The sequence below is a fragment of the Petaurus breviceps genome, unplaced genomic scaffold, assembly GCF_028583685.1.
Source record: "Petaurus breviceps papuanus isolate PSGF00001 unplaced genomic scaffold, PetGlider_PUasm1.0 47, whole genome shotgun sequence".
NCBI classification, from domain to species: Eukaryota; Metazoa; Chordata; class Mammalia; order Diprotodontia; family Petauridae; genus Petaurus; species Petaurus breviceps.
In genome coordinates, this window is record NW_027186349.1 from 590,662 (window position 1) to 608,388 (window position 17,727).

Consider the following 17,727-nt stretch of genomic DNA (forward strand, 5'->3'; position numbering starts at 1 on the left):
TGTGGTAGCTGCAAACCCTGAGGACGCTTGGGGTGCTTGCTGCTACACTAGGAAACTGAAATGTTAAAGGATTTGCCCAGCCAGCCAGTGTTTGTGTATATACATGTGGCAAAAAGTGACCCCAAATCTATCTGATTTGGAAGTTGGCTCTCTTTTTACCTCATGCTGCCAGATCCATAGATATGTCTAATCATTTAGCTGGACTGGCCAATTAACTAAAATTATTCATGTTGAGGTTGAAACTGTTCGTTAAAGACATGAACTTTAAATAGTATATCTTGACCAAATATAATTGGAATTAAAGGGAATGACTTTAGTCTTTTTACTGAAAATATTTTGCTTTTCTTTCTTTGTTTTTTAAATGATTTTCTGTGTACATTTTATAAGCCTTTATAAACCTGGTCTAAGGATTATGACTTGCTACTAAAAAATTATACATATATATTTTAAATCATGCCTAGAATATTTTGGACACCTTACAAATATTAAAAAATTATATCAAACAACAGTCATCACAAAAGGAGTGAGAATTCTAAGAACCTCTCAAACCATTTACCCTTAGACATAATTGGGTATATGCTGTTCTTATGTATTATGAATATGTAAGTGATGGTGGGATGTTGAGCATAAATAAATGATCATTTTTTCTATAAAACTATAGCTTCCTTATTATGTAAACTTGGAGTTTAATACTGAACAAATTAGTAAAAGAATTCAAGCATTGAAAATCATCTGTTTGAAAAGTTGAATAGCAGTCATGTTCTATAAAAGAAATGACTTGAATTTGATGAGAAAAACAAAGATACCCTCCTTAAGAGATATAGTTTTAGTTTCAAACTGCATAAAGAAACTTTACACTTTCCCACAGTTTAAGTGAGCCTATAACAAGAAGCCCTCAAAGGGAGCAGGGCAGGGGGGAAGGGGGAGGCAGGAGAGAGAGTAGAGATGTTTTTGTTTTTGCTGTTTGAACTTTATTTGGAAACATCACTATGAGCCCTGGCCCAGTGCCACAGCACTACTAGAAACACATGTTCAGCATGTTTCCAGATCATACCTTTCTTACTTATACTATCACACTACAACAATCTTGAATTTCAAATGATCACATCCAAGGAATTCTAAGCACTTGACATTTAGCTCTATAGTACATTAATCCACCTATATATAAGATTAATATATAGCATGGGAAATTGAAAATTCTTGCTCTGTAAATGTTAGGAACGTGTAAATTTTTAAAAATAAACATGCAGTGAAGAGAAAAATGACAATTCTAATTTGTCTTTATGCACAGAGTACTTACAGACAATGGATAGGGATATTGCACAGCCACCTGCATAACCCTAGGAGTCCTTAGCCCCAGATGGGCCCAGTGCAGGGGCTGTCCATTTTAAGGAGCAATGACACAGACAGAAAAGTCACTGATACATTGTACATTTATAAGATCTACTACAGACTGAACAACCATACCAAGTGTCAAGCCATTTGTCCTGGAGTAAATTGGAAAGGATGGGAAGTTCAAGACAGCTCTTTATATCATACCTGTGGCTGCAGGGATGAGAGCTGAGGGGGGGTCACTGGGAAGAAGGGAGAAAAGGGGCCACTTTATAGAGAGAAATAGATGTGTAATCAAGTGATACAGTCCAAATATCATAGCAAAGATTAGGATCAGGATCATCTCCACAAATATGGCTGCTATTATGAACTCCAGCATCACCTACAATGTCAGTGGCAAAACCAGCTTTCTGCCCACTTGGGCTCATGCTGAGGCCTACTTTCAGTTGAAGGAAGCTCTTCATTAGGGTAGTTCCAGGTGTTGGAGAGGTGGTGATGAAAACAGCCCCCACTAGGCAGACATAAATATATGATAGTGATGATGCCAGGCATAGGGACAGGAATGAATGACTTCATGAACATCTCGGGTCATATGACTGACCAGGCTGCAATATCAGCACCACTTTATGCTGTGCCATAAACTGGTATCAAGACTGCTAAAGACCATATCAACAAAGGTGCCTATGATGGCAAAGAAAGACATGGACTTGGGACTCTCCTATGTGGTCATGAAAGGTCTGTCATTGGGAGGCAGATGTTGCATGGAGAGGGGAGAGAGGTAAGGGCAAAGGGCTGGGTAGTGGTTAAAGGCTGGAGGGTGGGTAGGCTGGCGGAATGGTGTGGACTCAGGAGACCCAATATAGATATTCTTTCTTAAAATAATGAAAACTCAATTTTATGTGTTTGTCTTTTTGTGATTTTGTCATTGCCCTCCTAAAACAAGTAATGGAAGACAAAACAAAGTATTTGTTGCCATGGGATGTGTGAGGCTTCAAATGCAGTTTTTTATTGACCTTGATGAAACTATTGTCTTATCAGTACGAACAGTCTGCAAATAGTTAAGATTACAACCAATCCAAGCCTCCTTGTGTACTATTGTTCCTATCCTATAAATGTTCCACAAAGGTCATCCATGTACTTAAAAGGTTCCTTAAGATTCTTTAATGTTACATGTATGCCAGGTCCATAAATTATCCTTAACTTCTATTACATGATCTATGATTTTCTTTTTAATCTTTTTATTTATTAGTTTTTTAATTTACTCATTTAGTTTTTCAGTTTGTCTTTTTTTAAAGTTATCATTCATATATTTTAAACATTCCTTTCTTTTTAAATTTTGAATTCCAAATTCTCTCTATCCATCTAACCCTTCCTCCAACCACTAAAAAGGCAAGTAAAATTATGTCAATTAATTATACATATAAAATCATGTGGAATACTTCCATATTAACCATATCACAAAAAAAGGAAAATAAAATAAAATAAGAAAATAAACTTGCTATTTGCACTTAGAGTTCATTAATTCTCTCTGGAGGTGATAAAATTTTTCATCACGAGTCATTTGCAATTATATCGTTCTATTGGTAAGAGGAGCCATGTCTTTCACAGATGATCATTATTATCACATTACTGTTACTAGGCACAATGATCTAGTTCTCCTTATTTCACTTTACAGCAGTTCATATAGGTGTTGACATTTTTTGTGCTTTTTTAAACTACCCCAGTCATCATTCCTTATAGCAAAATCGTATTACATTACAATTATACGCCACAAATGTGTTAAGCCATTCCCCAACTGATGAACATCTCCTCAATTTCTGTTTTTTTTGCCACCACAAAAAGAGCTGGTGTAACTATTTTTGTATTTGTAGGTATTTTTCCTTTTTTAAAATATCTTCAGGGTATAGACCTAGTAGTGGTATTGCTGGGTCAAAGCATATATATGCTTTTATAACCCTTTGGGCATAGTTTCAAATTGTTTTCCAAAATGGTTGGACCAGTTCACTACTCTACCAGTAGTTTTTTTCTTCCCTCATCTCTTCCAGCAGTTGTCATTTCTGGTAGGTGTGAGGTGGTATCTCAGAATTGTTTTCATTTGCATATTTCTAATCAATACTGATTTAGAGCATTTTTAATAAGAAAATAGTTTTGATTTTTCTTTTGAAAACTTCATATCCTTTGATCATTTATAGATTTGGTGATGTTTCTCATTTATATGATTTATATGAAATTTATACATTTCACATATACACATATAAGAAATGAGGTTATCAGAGATACTTGCTGTAAATTATTTTTTATATTACTCCATTGTCTCTGGTACCTTTTAGCAAATGTATTTTACCCAACTATCTCTTTTATTGGTCTGCTTTTGCTTTTGCTTTGTCCAAAATCATGATAGTTATCCTTTCCTTTTTTTACTTCAGCTGAACCATAATAGATTCTTCTCCCACCCTTTATTTTAATTATGTGTGTGTTTCTGTTTCAAGTCTGTCTCTTGTAAACAACATATTGTTGGATTCTGGTTTCTAATCTGTTCTGCTATCCACTTGTTTTAGGGTGGGTTTATCCCATTCACATTCACAGTTATGATTACTAGCTGTATTTCCCTCCATTTTATTTGTCTTCTATTTACTCTTTTCTTCCTCTTTTTATTCTGTCCCCCTCAAAAATCTATTTTGCTTTTAAACACTGCCTCTCTCTATCTGAACTCACTTTTATCATTATTCCCCATAACTCTTATCCCTTTTACCTTTAATTTCTCTCTTATTTGAGGCAGATTTCTATACCCAAGATAGTTTATGTGAGGAAAAATTTTAATTACACCTCTCCCTTTCCCCTTATCCCAGTGTATCCCTCTTTCTTATGCCTTCATTTTTTTGATCATCTGATTCACACTCATGCCCTTTGTTTTATAGATTCTTTTAACTGCCCTAATAATGATGGAATTCTTAGGGTTTATATGTGATCTTCCCATATAGAAATGTAAACAATTTAACTTTATTGAATGTCTCATGATTATACTTTCATGTTTACTTTTCTGTGCTTTTCTTGAGCTTATGTTTTAATGTCCAATATACTATTCAGTTCAGGTCTTATCATCAGGAATGTTTGAAAGTTCCCTATTTCATTAAAAATCCATTTTCCCTCCTGAAAGATTAGACCCAGTTTTGCTGGGTAAATTATTCTTGCTTCTAATCCTAGCTAGCTCCTTTGCTTTCTAGAATATCATAGTCTACCCTGTTCCTTTAATGTGAAAGCTGCTAAGTTTTGTGTGATACTAACTGTGATAACAGGATATTTAAAATGTTTCTTTCTGGCTGCTTGCAACATTTTCTTCTTAACTTAAGAGCTCTGGAATTTGGCTATAATATTTCTTGGAGTTTTTATTTTGGACCTCTTTCAGGAGGTTATCAGTGTATTTTTTTTTCAATTTCTACTTTGCTGCATGGATCTAAGATAAAGGGGGAATCTTCCTTGATAATGTCTTGAAATATGAAATCTAGACACTTTTTTTTAATCATGGCTTTCAAATAGTCCAATAATTTTTAATCTCTCCTCAATCTGTTTTCCAAGTTAACTGTTTTCCTGATGAGAGATTTCACATTTTCTTCTACTTTTTTCAATTTTTCATTTTCTTTTATTGTTTATATCTTATGAAGCCATTAGCTTCCACTTCTCCAGTTCTAATTCTTAAAGCAGTATTTTCTTCAATGAGCTTTTGTACCTCTTTTTCCATTAGACTAATCTTGGTGTGTTTGTTTTTAAGATGCTATTTTTTTTCTTTTTTTTTTAACAAGCTGTTAATTTTCTTTTCATATTTTTTTACATAATTCTCATTTCTTTTCCCAATTTTTCCTCTCTCACTCTTAGCTCTTTAAGTCTTCCAGGAAGTCTTTTTGGACTTGGATCCAATTAGCATTTTTATTTCATGTCTTGTTTGTAGTCATTTTCACATTGTTGTCTTCTTCTACAGGGTCCTCCCTCTCACTGTAGTGTCCTTATTGTGGTCATGTTCTTTTTTGGTCTTGCTGTTTGCTCATTTTTCAAGCCTATTTCTTAGCTTTGCACTTTATATTAAAGTTGGGCTCTTCTCACCAGGTGGTGGGAAGGCACTCACCTAAACTTCAGACTGTATCATGCTGTTGCTTTTTAGTTCTGAAGGTCTGCAAGTTTTCCATGGTTCCAAGGTGGTGTGATCCTGGGAGAGGTGTGGCCATTGCTCCCCTGGTCTGCACCTAGGAAGGCTCCCTGTTCCCTTGGTGCCCCAAGTTCTAGTGCTCCTCTTGGCCCAGGAACTGTCCAGGACCCATGCTCCCTTGTGACTGACCATACATAGTCTTCTCCTCTCTGGAACTGTCATCTAGAACTGAACTGCTTATTTTTAGTAGAGTTGCCAGTTAGTGCCAGCTATACCAGTTATGCCAGCTATACAAAGGGTCCCCTGTAATCTTCTGTTCAGTTGTCTGATCCCCTTATTGTCTCTGGGCTGAGAGCCCCTGAACTGCTGCTGCTATGTGTGCTATCATAGGTGTCTCCAAGGTCCACTACTAGTGCACCTTCCAGGCTTTCATCCCACCTATAGTCAGAGATCTTTCTTTCCAACCTCCTCGGTTGTCTCCTCGGTTGTCTTAGGCTGCAAAAAATGTCTCACTGTGAAATTGTGTTTGTTCTGTTGCTACAGAATGTAAAGAGTTACTTAAAGTTGTTGGGAGAGTTCTGCTAGATTGCTGCCTGCATGCTGCAACCTGTCCCTGTGTTGCTGAACTCCTTGCACCTGGAGTTCCAAATTCATGTTTATTTCTCTTGTAACAAATCTAGTTGCAAGGCATGTCTCATGGACTTGTGACTTTGTTTTTGGTGAAGACTACCATGGAATATGCTACATTGTCTCCCTATTACCTTTAGGATCTAATACATTTGAGCCTTTGACATTTAAAGACCTTCATAACATGGTGCCTTCCTCCAATTTCATTCTCATATGTTGCTTCCCTCCATCCTTTGCATTGTCCGAATGTACTAGCCTACTAGTCCTCACGGTATTTTTCATCTCCTTCATCATCCATGTAATTACAGTGGCTGGTCCTGAAGCCTAGATTTCTGTCCCTTCATTTCTTCCTCTTAGAATCCCTACCTTTCTTTGAGACTCAAAACAACCCTGGCTACATGAGGCCTTTTTTTTTTTGGTCTTCCCAGACACTAGTATCTTTCCCTTTAACATTAGGATGGACATATTTATATACTTATAGATATGCATGATGTCCCCAGTTATAATGTAAACTCCTTGAAGTTAGTGACTGCATTACTTGTTTCTTGTGTGTAGTTCTCAGTACGGAGTTTGGCACATAGTAGGTTGTTGATTGATCCTTTGCTCTGCTTCTTTTTCATACTTCTTTAGTGGTAATATGTCATAACCTATGTTTGTCATGTGTCTCTTTGTTCTAGTTTGGGTGATGTGCAGTTGTAATTCTGTAGTACTTCTTGACTATTGTATAACCATGAAGCATCACTTAGATACATGCTGAAACTAAAAAGATGAATCTTTGTCTTTCCATGGAAGCTTACATAATTTCTCCAAACCAACAGACCCCATTCTTCTCTTTCTTTTTGATTCAGGGTAATGCTCTTTTTCTAACCATCATGTCACTCAAAGAAAAATGGGCCTTCTAGCTGTATATTATTGTTTAGACAATAGTTTTCCTTCGTCTCCTTGCTTTTTTCTTTTCTTTTTTGCTTTTTGGAGGGCAATTGGGATTAAGTGACTTGCTCAAGGTCACACAGCTAGCTAGTTTTTGTGTTTAGCATCTGAGTTCGGATCCGAATTCAGTTCCTCCTGACTCCAGGGCTGTGCCACCTAGCTGCACCTCCTTGTTGGTTTTTTTTTTTCTATTCATATACTTAGGCTGAATTTTTGAGTAGATCTCATATAGTAACCTCTAATACATTTTTACCTGTATGATGGCTAAAATCCTAGCCTATTCTCCCGATATGAGTGGAAAATATTAAATTATGTAGATTTCTCAAATTAAATATATTCTCTAGGAAAAATTTTGGTATTAAAAGAAAACCTTCATAAAATATGCCAAATGTTGCATAATAGCTAAGAGGGAATCCTAAATATATTGAGAAATGATGTCTAATAAAAATCAATAGAAACAAGAGTATATAGTAACTACAAAATATTCCTGATTTGGGGGATTAGTTCCTTCAATTAGTTCCATATACTCCAACCCATCTTCCACTCTGCTATTAAAATGACCTTCCTGCAGTACAGGTATTACCATGTAGTTCCTTTATTCGACAAACTCCAGTGGCTTGAAATCTTTTGGCCTTTAAAATCTCCTCATAACGTGGCTCCTTCCCATCTTAACTTACTCTGCTCCATGTACTTAATGATCTTGCCACTCGGGCTTCCTTATTTCTCCTCTAAGACACTCCTTTCATCTCAGTACAATTTCTCAGGTTTTCCCCAGGGGCTGGAATTCTCTGCCTCCTCACCTCTGCTCCCTAACCTTTCTGACTTTCTTCAAGTCTCACCTAAGATCCTACCTTCTGCAAAAAACCTTTCTCTTTCCTCCTTAATTTTAATGCCTTCCCTCTATAGGTCTTTTTTTTTTCCTACATAGCTGTTAATATGTTGTCTCTCTGTGACAGAATGTGGGGTTCTTGACAGGAGAATGCTTTTTTCATTTCTTTGCCTTGTATCCCTAGTGTTTAGCAAAGAGCTTAGCACATAGTGGCATTTAATAAATTCTTGTTGATTGGACCTGTTTCATGAAGTTTTTTTTTTCCTAATCTCTAGTCAGAAATAATTTTTTCATCTAAATTGCCATAACATTTTTACCTCTTCTTTGAAATGACATTCTAGTTTAGAATATATGTATGCATATGTATAAATGTTTCTTCTTCCTTTATTAGGTTGTAAATACTTTGAGACCAAAGAGTATTTTGGCAGTGTCCTCAACTATCTCTCAAAGTCTAGCACAGCTACCATCAAATGGTGTATGAATTTTGTAACAGATTCTCCCTTTATATTAAAGGAAATCTTAAAGGATGAACATATTATTGAAATGGGAAGGGAGGGGAGCAAGCATTTATATAACTACTATGGGTCCAGCAATGTGCTCAAGCACTATACAGATATTATCTCATTTGATTATGAGATCAAATGCCCTATCACTCTACTCTGTATTTACTGGTAAATATTTTTAAATGATCGATTTAATTTTTGTTTTAAAGATTACATTAAAAGAACATAGGGCTAAATAGAAAGCTAATATAGCTTTTTCTTTTTTTATAAGAAAGTATTTATTAAGCACTTACCATTTGCCATGTATTGTGCTATTTACTTTACAAAGGTATACATACTAACAAAAACATAGTCTCTGCCTAGAAGGAGCTCACATTTTTAAAACTTTTTTTGGCCTTTTTATTTATTAATTTATTTTTAGTTTTCAGCATTAACTTCCACAGATTTTGAATTTCAGATTTTCTCGCCATCCCTCCCCTCTCCCTACCCTATGACAACATGCATTCCCATTATCCCCTCACCAAATTTTCCCTCTCTTCTATCACTGCCCCCCTTCTCTTATCCCCTTCCTTTCTACTTTCTTGTAAGGCAAGATAGATTTCTGTACCCCATTGCCTGTATATCTTATTTCCCAGTTGCATGTAAAAACAATTTTTAACATTCTTTTTTAAAATTTTGATTTCCACATTCTCTCCCTTCCTCCCTCCCTGCCCACCCTCAATGAGAAGGAAAGCAATTAAATTTAGGTTATACATGTGCAGTCATGCAAAATACTTCTGTAATAGTCATGTTATAAATGACTAACTATCTCTCCATCCTGTCCTGCCCCCTACTTATTCTGTTCTCTCCTTTGACCCTGTCTTTCCTCTTATGTGTTTGCTTTTCATTACTCCCTCCTCCCTTTTGCCTTCCCTTCTATCATCTTCCCTTCTCTTTTCCCTTTCCTCTCTACTTTGTTTTAGGCTAAGACAAATTTCCATACCCAATTGAGAGTATATGTTATTCCTTCTTTAAGCCAAATCTGATGAGAGTAAAGTTCACTCATTCCCTCTCACGACTTCTCCCTCTTCCCCTCTAATGTAAAACCTTTATCTTGCCTCTTTTAAGTGAGATAATTTACCCTATTCTACTTCTTCCTTTCTTCCCCTCCCAGAATATTCCTCTTTCTCCTTAGTTTTATTTTTTAGATATCATCTCTTCATATTCAATTCATCTGTGCCCCCTTTTTAATATGTGTGTATATTTATATATACACATATGTATATATCTCTATACAAATATATACACATATGTGTATATATCTGTATAGTTATGTGTGTATACATATATGCATACACACATATATGCAGGTATGCACACATATATATTCCTTCCAACTACCCTAATATTGAGAAAGTTCTCATGAAGTAAAAATATCATCTTTTCATGTAGGAATATAAACAGTTCAAATTTAATAAGTTCCTTATGGTTTCTCTTTCCTGTTTGCCTTTCAATGTTTCTCTTGATTCTTGTATTTGAAAGTAAAATTTTCTATTCACCTTTGTTGTTTTCATCAAGAATGCTTGAAATTCATCTATTTCATTGAATGTCCATTTTCCTCCTGAAGCATTATACTCAGTTTTGCTGGGTAGGTGATTTTTGGTTTTGATCCTAGCTACTTTGACCTCCAGAATATCATATTCCAAGCCCTATGATCCCTTAATGTAGAAGCTGCTAAATCCTGTCTTATCTTTATTGTGTTTCCACAAAACACAAATTACTTCTTTCTGGTTGCCTGCAATATTTTCTTCTTGACCTGGGAACTCTGGAACTTGTCTATAATATTCCTAGGTATTTTCCTTTGGGGATGTCTTTCAAGAGGTAAATGTGGATTCTTTCAATTTCTGTTTTTCTCCTCTGATTCTAGAACATCATGGCAGTTTTCCTTGATAGTTTCTTGAAAGATGATGTCTAGGCTCTCTTTTTGATCATGGCTTACAGGTAATCCAATAATTTTTAAATTCTGTATCTATTTTCTGTGTCAGTTGTTTTTCCAGTGATATGGTTCACATTGTCTTCTATTTTTTTTCATTCTTTTTTTATCTGTTTTATAAAATCTTGATTTCCCATAAAGTCATTAGCTTCCATTTGCTCCATTCTAATTTTGAAGGAATTATTTTCTTCACTGAGCTTTGGGATCTCCTTTTCCATTTGGCCAATTCTGCTATTTCAGGCATACTTATTCTCATTGGCTTTTTGGGCCTCTTTTGCCATTTGGGCAAGTCTATTTTTAAGGTGTTATTTTCTTCAGTATTTTTGAGGCCTCCTTTAGCAAGGTGTTGACTCATTTTTCATGATTTTTTTTGTATCAGTCTCATTTCTCTTCCCACTAGTTCCTCTACTTCTCTTACTTAATTTTCAAAATCCTTTCTTTGAGCTCTTCCATGGCCTAAGACCAATTCACATATTTTTTCTTAGAGGCTTTGGATACTGTAGGCAGCCTTGACTTTGTTTTCTGCTTTTGGTTGTATCTTTTTATTTTCCTTGTCACCAAAGTAAGATTCTATAGACTGAATTTTTTTATGCTATTTACTCGTTTTCCCAGCCAATTACTTGACTTTTTAGCTTTTGTTCAGGTAGGTATCTGCTTTCAGTGTCAATAATGTACTGTCTCAGGCTTTAGGGTTTTGTGCAGCTGTTTTCAGAATATTTCTAGGGACCTGTGAATTATCACTCCTTTCAAGATGGTTTTTACTTCTCTCCTTATTTGTGCTCTGATCTGTGAGTGACTGCAGATTTTTTCTCCCTTGAACTATGAAGAGGATTTCCTCTCCCATGCTGCCATAAGCTCTGCCCTGCCAGCACGCCTCCTCACCCCAGGACCACCACCTAAGATTGCAAGTCTCATTGAAGCATGAGCAAAGCAAGAGAATCCTGCCTCGCCATCAGGAAAGAGATACCTGTAATCCCCCTCTGCTCAGCTGCTCAATCGTCCCGCTGTTTGTGGGCCTAGAGCTGTGGAAGCACCCACTGCGACTGCTACCCTGGCCACTACCCTGGGGCTGGGGCCAGATCAGGCTCCTCTCCCATCCATGTCCAGTAGACCTTTTCTAACCAACCTTCTAAGTTGACTTTGGTGTTTGTGGGTTGAGAAGGCTGGAAACCACTACAGTTGCCAGTGATTCAGTCCCCTGACACCTGCTCCAGCCTGTCTGTTCAGTGTGGCACACACTGGTCTATGCTCCTTTCTCAGACTGGTGCAACAGACCTTTCCTGTCAACTTAACAAGTTTTCTTGCATTGGAAATTTGTTCCATTCTGTCATTTTGTGGGTTCTGCTACTCTAAAATTTGTTGAGAGTCACTTTTTGCAGGTATTTAGAGGGGTTCATAGGAGACCTTAAGCAAGCCCTTGATTTTGCTCCACCATCTTGGCTGCAGTGGAACAAACTATATTATGGCTGAATGGATGGGATGAGATATAATATCATTTGAATAAGTGGCAGGGTCAGACAGTAAGAAATACACCATGATGTAATAGACAGAATGTGGTATTTGAAGAAAAAAGGTCTGGTTTTACTTTCTTTAACTCCTAATAACTACTTGTGCAACCTTATGTAATTCATTTAACCTCTCTATGCTTTAGCAAAGTCCTCTATGAAACAAAGTCCATATATAAAACAAAGGGTTGAACTAGAAGATATTTGTGGATTTAAATAGAGGAAATTAGTTGTTATAAAAGGGTACTTAGAAGTTTCAAGCTGAAGTCTTCTGACTCTTGACTACTAGTCTTTTTTCAACCCCACTTTCTACATTGTCTCCCCAGTATAACCAAACCCAAAACATTTTTACTGATTTCAATAAAATATTTGTTGTGTTTTCATTTGATAGATCCATGGTATCAGTGCTCAGATAATTCAGATCACAGCTCTCCAATGCATTTTTACTGTCCAATTTTTATCCATGCTTGACTGGACACCCCTGTTTCCTCCCAGCACTTCCTAGTTAGCATGTTATTTGTTTCTTGTAATGTATTTTTATTCATTTTATTAAACATTTTTCAGATTACATATAAAAATATTTTTAGCATTTAAAAAAGATGAGTTCCAAATTCTCTCTCCCCCAATTGAGAAGACAAGCAATTTGATATAGGTTATACATGTGTAGGCATACAAAGCATATTTCCCTATCAGTCATGTTGCAAAACAATACACTGACCAAAATAAGAAAAGCAAAGAAACTAAGATAAAAGTGTGCTTCAATATACACTCAGAGTTTATCAGTTGTCTATCTGGAGGATAGGCCACTTTTCTGGAGTATTTTTTGTCTTGGTTTCTTTGGAATTATTTTGTATCATTGTCTTGAGCAAGTAGCCAAGTCTTTCACAGTTGATCATCCTTATAATATTGCTGTTACTGTGCATAATGTTCTCTTGGCTCTGCTTGCCTCATTTTGCATTAGTCAAATAAGTCTTCAGATTTTTTTTTTCCTTTTTCTTCTCTTATTCCTTGAGCTAGCATTTCTGATATAAAATTAAATAATAGAGGTAATAATCTACATTCTTATTTCCACACTGATTTATTGGAATGGCTTCGAGTTTGTCTTCATTATAGTTAATGCTTGCTCTTAGTTTTAGATAGATACTACTTTTCAGTTTAAGAAAGGTCCCATTTATTCCTATGCTTTCTAGAGTTTTTAACAGGCATGAGTATTATTTTTTGTTTAAGGAATTGTCCGCATCTATTGATATAATCACATGATTTTTGTTGTTTTTGTTATTGATATGGTATAGCACCAACACAATGTTCACAGCACCTATGGTGGCTATGAAAATGCCAGCATAATTCTGAATCACAAATTATAACAGACTTCACATGGAAGAAAAAACTAAAACATTTATTCAAACACCAGAAAGCCAATTCCATTATAACAACAAAGAAATATACATACAGTAACAATGCAGAGGGAACTTCCATCCCCAAGCCTTCCCCCGGAAAGGGCCTTCCCCCAAAGGAATACTCACAGTTCACTGCCTCCTTCCTCTTTCTCCCTCAGGTCTAACTGTTCTGACCAACTTCCTCTGGGTTCTGCTCTACTTTTCATGCTTCACCCATTCAGCAGGCTACTCCCACCATAGACTCATGTGACTCAAGCTTCCATGTGACCCAGCCAGGTCTCATGGGCCTATTAAAGTATGGTAAAGATTTTCCCATGTATATTCCCATTACATATAGTTAATTATATTAATATTTTTCCTAATATTAAAAGATGCCTACATTCCTAATATAAATCCCACCTGATCATAGTTTATCATTTTTGTGATTTATTGCTGTAATTTACTTGCTGGTATTTTAGGGGAAAAAAACTATCAACAAAAATAATTCAGAGGAGGAAATACAACATCAATGAAAAGAATAACTCAAGATTTGGAGTCCTGAGACCTGAGTTTATGGTCATTGTCATCATTGTTGTTGTCATTGACATCATCATCATCATTATCAGCAACATCATCATGATGCATTTATCAATTAAGCACTGGGGATGCAAAGAAAGGAAAAAAACGTTCCTGCACTTAATGATCATGCATTATAATAATGGAGAGAATATATAAACAACTTTCTACACATACCATAAATAGGAGGTAATCTCAGAGGGAATGTTTTGTGTGAGGTGTGATATTTGTAAATTAAACCTAGGAAAAGTAGCACATGATCTCATTCTTGAAGGTATCCAGGGAAGTCAAGAGGCAAAGGTGAGAAGGGAAAGCATTTTAGCATTTGGTACAGCCAGTAAAAAGGCATACAGTCAGGATATATGTGAGGAAGAGTAAAAGGACCACTGTCATTGGATCATAAAGTTTAAGAACTGGGAAAGTAGGAAAGTGCCATGTGGTGAAGGACTTTGAAAGCCAAACAGAATGTTTTATATTTGATCTGAAGGAATTAGAGAGCTCTTGGAGTTTTTTGAATAAGGCATAATACATTCTAGATATATAAGCAAGCCGTATTCTGACCTCCACATTGTAGTATGCAAAAGGGGTGATAATATTTATATATTATCTTTCACAAGGTTGTTATGAGGAAAATACTTTATAAATTTTAAAGTACTATGTAAATGTGAGTTATTATTATCGTGAAATATCCATAGAACAACACACATCAGAATGTCTTAAATATTTAATTACTCTGGCTAACGCTGTTTCTACTTTCTTTGCCATTAAAATAAAAAAAAAATGATTCTCACTGAGTTGAACTAGATTGGAGAGCACTGATCCAAGGTTAGGTGGAAAGAGCTGACTCTGTGAATTCCCTGTATAATTAAATCTGTTTCAGAATCCTTCCTTCAGCTGTTTCTGAAGGAAATCACAAAATGGTCTAGTTTGTTCTTGTACTTAAAAAAAAATCTATGTTTCTGAACTATATTACAGAAAACTACAAGCAAGGAGGGGTAAATGGTCATGCTCCCCCACATGTTCAACTGCAATTTCAGTTGTAAATAGCAGTCTGTGGTTAAAGCCTTGTGATGATAACCAGGGCCTGGATTTCAGTCCCTTTCACTGCAAGTTAGCTTTCATGACTACACATTATCCTCCCAGCCCAGTCTAGCGTCCTTTAAAGTGTGAACCTTTAGTCACAAAAGCAAATGATTAAGAGGGTATGGTTGGATCAGTAGAAATAAATCTTCATTATTAGGAAAACATATGAAGTGAAAGTCCTGCTGACAGTTGTTGAATTAAATATATATATATATATATAAAAGCAGCTAGAAAAAATGAAACTTCTATTTAAGTAGGATACAGCCTGACCTCTCAAGTGTTTATTTTTACTTTATGCAGCTTAACTAACCACTATTTATTGTACTTAAAAAATACTTAGAATGATCTAATTTATGAAATCTAATCAAAAGGAGAATAGATATCTTTCAGTTATGATTACTGGAATTTATTTTGACCACTAAAGAGTGATCACAAAAGGCAAAATAATTAACTTATAACTATTGTAATCTTCTTAAGGGCAAAGATTAATTTTTCTTTTTCTTATTTGTATTCTCAGATCTTAACATAGTGCCTGGAACAAAGCAAGCACTAAATAAATGTTTATTGATTTAAATAGTATACTTTAATTTTTTATTTTTTTAAAGGAAATAATAAATCTCCTCTTGTACCTCTAAACAGAATTTGTGAGAAAATATCGAAGAACAAATCATATAGGACAAAAAGACAGAAAGGTTGTGAACTGCAGTGGTGAAGGAAATACATACACATGTCAATTTGCACATGTGTATGTGTATTTGGGGAAGAAAAGAACATAACTGAATTTGATAGCTAGAAGGAACCTCAGCCAATTACATTTTAAAAGACCTTATAGCCTATACTATTTATGGCATATCCATTTAAAATTTAATTTTGGTTTAGCAACAACAAAACAGCAAATGGATATTTTTCATATTTGTGAAACATGTTACACAAATAACACCAACTATGCTAATTGTTAGACAAGTAAACACATGGAAGGGCTGCTGATAGGTGTTCTAGCACTAGTGCAGGTTCACTCTTAACCCTGGCAGACAGGAAGACAAGAACAGAGTCATATAAGGGGTTAAATAAGCTAGCTTACTTTATTCTAGTCTAGTCCTTGCACAAGTGGTTGCTAATAATGGGAGCACCGACTCCTACATCATTCCTTCATCACCCTTCTTGCTGGGGCTGGCCAGAAGAGGGGATAACTACCCCTACATCTCCATGGGGCCAGTCGAGAGAGGCACAGCATTTCAGTTTGTGTACTCCCCTAAATCCCTTTAAGCCTCAATGGGGATCATTTGAGGCAAATACAGATTTCCCCCAAACCTTGATGGGAACTGATCAATGCAGGTACATGCATTACCTAAATCCCAAATCCCAGATGGGTTCCCCCCTTATTGACCAGTGCCCACTTGCTTTATAGGCCAACAAACAAAGAAGATATCTTGCCAGCAATAGCCTCACAATTTAACTTTATCAATAGTGTCATTCAGTGCAAGCATAGTTAAGTATCACATTAAGTCATCCAACATCTCACTGTGAAGTGGCAGTAGGAATTGTTTTGACCTATATAATGCTAGGAATTAACATCTAGCACCTAGGAACTAGAGATTGTTATGACCATGGAACCTGGGAACTAAAACCCCCCAAAAAAGACAGTTTTTCTTTCAGTATGAAATACATTTAAATTGGTATAGGAATGCAGCGCCTCTAAAAATGACATATTTTGTAAAATTCTAAACTATTTTTTTAATATTTAACAAGAAATAATTGACATTAAGAAATGAGAGACCTGCTTTTCTCAGTTGTACACATACACACACTCACAAACACACACATACACACACTCACACACACATAAACAGTCATGTGTAGAATTAATCAAGCTGTGGATGAGAGAAACATGGGTAAAAGAGAGAACAGTTTTTTGGGTCAATCCTAAAGACTGGTCATATGAATCAATTATGCGAGCAAGCTGCTATATGAAAATGTGTATTGTGAGGTAGCTTGTATTTTTGTAGCTTGCTGTTTCCATATTACATGCTGAAAGCTGCTAGCATATGGCAGTAAGTCTATCGAAGTAGAAAACAATTTAAAAGATTCATGTCTATTTAAAATGTAGTTTTAAAAAAGGAAATTTAATCACATTTACTTAGATTAGACATTAACCTTAAATGAGATAAATCAATGATTTAGGCCACATCAACCTGAATATGGTTCATTCAGCTAATTCATGTTGATTTGTAGGCATACTCATACCCTGTACATGATTACTTATTCTGTACAGGATAGAGACCTAATTATTGAATCAATGTACGTTAGAAGATATTTACAGAACTGTTGGCCTTCAATATTAATAATATAACTATACAGGTATAAAAGAGAAGCAACGTAGTATAGTAGATAAAGAAAAAAATCTTATACTCAGGAAGAGTTGGCTATAAACTTCTGTCCCTGGCATGTACAGGTCCTAGGCCTTTCATTTTAACTCTGGGTTTCTCAGGTAAATTTCTACAGTTGTGAATTGTAGATGAGTTGCCAATGAATTCAATATTTTCTTTGTAATAGTTTTAAAGAAGTGAGATGACTCAGACAAAATCAAAGAGTTAATCCTTAAAATCAAATCACCAAGCATTCATTAAGAACTTATTCCATTTGGGGCACTGTGCTAAGCACTGGGGATACAGTTGCAAGCAGAAAATAACACACTCCCTTCTCTCAAAGAGCTTACATTCTAGTGGGGAAAGACATCACATAAAAAGGGAGCAGAAAAAGGTACTCATGGGGTCAGCACATGGTCCTAAGGAGAGTAAGGAGTGCAGCAGAAAAAGGAATGAAGATATGGTTGTCTTGGTCCCCCTCCTTAAA

At 35.8% G+C, this 17,727-nt stretch overlaps 1 protein-coding gene and 1 pseudogene across 1 annotated transcript in view; one reads left to right on the plus strand and one right to left on the minus strand.

Annotated features, from left to right (window-relative positions):
- LOC138171792 (V-type proton ATPase 16 kDa proteolipid subunit c-like) overlaps nt 1-5,552 on the minus strand; it is a 6,849-nt pseudogene extending 1,297 nt beyond the window's left edge.
- CDH12 (cadherin 12) overlaps nt 1-17,727 on the plus strand; it is a 1,453,320-nt gene that overhangs the window by 150,695 nt on the left and 1,284,898 nt on the right. The window lies entirely within an intron of this gene.